We start from the raw sequence: 3277 nt of genomic DNA, 5'->3' as shown, positions 1-3277 counted from the left end.
AATTCTGTTGGGGTTTTCCAATTATGCAGACATCTACTGGGAATCTGCAAAATAAAGCATCTGATGTATTTTTACTTTATTCTGTTGTCCATTTCATTCACAAGATAAAGGGGAAGCTATAAAGGGAAATGATATTTTGGATTTAATTCAGGTCAAAACTTTGGACAAAGTATAAGTGTTTGTGACAAAGTATAAGGGTTTGATGAAATGTGTATCCTAAACTTGTGGTGATCAAATTTCAAAAACTTCAAAGAAGCATTAGGGAAGATCCCAGGGCAGTCTTAATAAACTAGCTCATGAGGAATGGGATCTTTTCAGAAATTAAATTTTTTTTTAAAGATTTTATTTATTTAACAGAGAGAGAGACAGCCAGTGAGAGAGGGAACACAAGCAGGGGGAGTGGGAGAGGAAGAAGCAGGCTCATAGCAGAGAAGCCTGATGTGGGCTCATCCCAGAACGCCGGGATCACGCCCTGAGCCGAAGGCAGACACTCAAAGACTGCGCCACCCAAGCGCCCCCAGAAATTAAATTCTGACACTGCTCCTGAACAGTTCACATTCTCTGAATAATTCTACTTTTAAAAGAACTTGAGAAAAAAAGTTGCGTGAGAGAGATATGCATGCAAGAATAGCCACCACTTGAAGAGGAAGGGTGAAATCCAGAATGGGACAAGCCCTGTGAAATTGGGGATGAGAGGGTGGGAAGTGATTTTTAAAGTTACATTTAAAGCAAGAAGCACCAAAAAGGCACAGGCTTTATTTTTTTTTTATTCTTTATTTTTTCCAAGTTTTTATTTAAATTCCAGTTAGTTAACATACAGTGTAATATCAGTTGCAGGTGTAGAATTCAGTGGTTCATCACTTACATACAACACCCAGTGCTCATCACAAGTGTCCTCCTTAATCCCCATCAACCACCTAACCCATCCCCCTACCTACCTCCCCTTCAGTAACCTTGTTTGTTCTCTGTAGTTAAGAGTCTGTTTCCTGGTTTGCCTTTCCCCCCCCCCCATGTTCATCTCTTTTGTTTCTTAAAGGCATAGGCTTTAGAATGGAGAGGAAACAAACTAGCTCATATGAACAACTATACAGATTTTAGAAAAAGTGTGGAGAACTGAAGCATGCTGAGAGAATGGGAAAGAAAAACAAAAAAGGGAAAAATTGTCTATTCAGGGAACTCAATCCAGTGAACTTGACACTGACTCTGGAAATATTCTCCAATGAGTTATTAAACAGTAAGTTCTTAGAGAAAGAAGCCATGATCACTCAGAGCCAGAATAGGTATGACGAATTCATGCCAAGTTAAACTGATTTCCTTTTTGATGAATCCAGTAACCTGTTTGGCTGTTAGTGCAGCTTCACGTTGTCCCTCTCAGTGTTTTCTCTCTCTCGTCCAGAACTTTCTTATAAACTGCACATCATTTATTCTTTGATCAGACAGATGTTTAAGCACCTCCTGAGGGCTGGATTCTGTGGTAGGCACTGAGGCTCTAAACAGGGTCCCTACCCTCATAGAATTTACTTTCTGGTGGAGAGTACCTTGCCAATTCTGGGACTTTTTGTGGGCCATCACAGCTCTCCTGTCTTTTCTAAATCACACGAGTTTTTCCCGAGCTAGCACAATCCTCAGGCTCCGGGGCCTCACTGTCTGCCCCAACCCTCCTTTTGTTCTCAAGTAGAGTGGGGAGGAAACTGGGATGCACTTTTCCTTGGCCAACAGGTGCTGTCCTCTTTTGCAATATGTCCAGAAATGCTATCATTCAGGTTCCATGCAACAGATATTAATTATCTGAATTTCAGATTTGGACAACCTGCATTTCTGTCCTCACGTTCCACTTGACACACATCAGTCATCACCAGCCACGCCCCCACCCTTAAGTTTCTAAATCTGTGCCTTTTTGCTCAACTGATTTTCTCATTCAGGAATGCCTAACATCTCCTTCTCCACCTACGGAAACCCTACACATTTCCCAAGACCCAGTTCAAAAGCTGCCTCCTCCCTGGCTGAATTTAATTACTTACTTTGCTCAATAAAATGCCACCCAAGCCCCTGTGGTTCACTTGTACAGTACTATTATACTTTCATCTTCCTTTTTCAGTCAATTACTTGTCTTCTCCATACACTCTAACTTCTTTTACAGCAAGGGTCTTCAGAGTTTACACCCTCTCCAGCTTTAGTACTTTACGACAGGGGTTGGCAAACTAAGGCCTGACCCAAGAATTATTGAAATAGTTGAAAAAGATCAACAGAAGAGTAGTATTTCATGACACATGAAAATTACATGAAATGCAAATTTCAGGGACCATAAATAAAGCTTTATTGGAACACAGCCCCTATTTTCTATTTTCCTTTTGAGCTCCAGGGGCAGAACTGAAGAGTTGAGAGAGATCTTATGGCCCACAAGCCTTAATGTTTACTATATGGCCCTTTACAAAAAAACTTTGCTAACCTTGCTTTACAACATGGATTTGATGATTGAATCATTGGGTCAGGACACCCAAGATTGGGTACACATCCCCTCCAACTTTTAGTTTCTTCGTATAGTGGAGGTAATATTTTGCTTTTAAGTTGTCATAAATATCAAATGAGATAATGCACTTAGAAAAGTATAAAACCACCCTACAACTATATTTATCACATACTGAAAAGACGATAAAGTGGTAAGATGAGAAAAGTTTTTATTCTTCCCTTTCCTTCCTTTACAGCCTTCATATAAACGTGAAATTTTAAAAGAAAATTCAATTTTAAGGTTTTCTCTTTTTAAAAAAATTTTATTTATTTAAGGTTTGCACTTTTAGAGTGAGGATAAGGTCACAGGTTCCTTCTTTCCAGTCTTTCTTTTGTGCTGTTCCAACTTTCTTTGCTTTCTCACTTGTCATTTCCCCAGCCCGTCCTCATTTTCTTTCTGTAGTATCCGGTGTGACCCTCACAAGAGCTCAGCAAAGAAACTGGGACACGCCGGATTAAATCCATTTTACAGACCAGGAAACTGAGGCGGACTCCTGTTGGCTGCGGAACACTGACTCAGCACACAGGGAACCCTCAAAGCCACGCTCCTCTCGTTTCCTCAGGAGCAACCACCCTGCAGAGAGACCGAACCTGGCCCCGCCAGACTTCCAAGCTGGTTCTCAGCACCTCTTTAGCATTCACACTCGGCGTTCTTTCCTCCTCCCAGCCCCCGATTCTATACAGGCCCCCCTCTCCTGGCGAGCAGGTGGTAGGCTCCGCACTCAACGCGCAGGCGCGCGCCGTCGTGGGGCGGGGGTGGGGCGGGAGC

Source organism: Ailuropoda melanoleuca, chromosome 5, assembly GCF_002007445.2.
Source record: "Ailuropoda melanoleuca isolate Jingjing chromosome 5, ASM200744v2, whole genome shotgun sequence".
Taxonomy (NCBI): domain Eukaryota; kingdom Metazoa; phylum Chordata; class Mammalia; order Carnivora; family Ursidae; genus Ailuropoda; species Ailuropoda melanoleuca.
The sequence above is the reverse complement of the archived record's forward strand: the minus strand, read 5'-3'. Positions refer to the sequence as shown.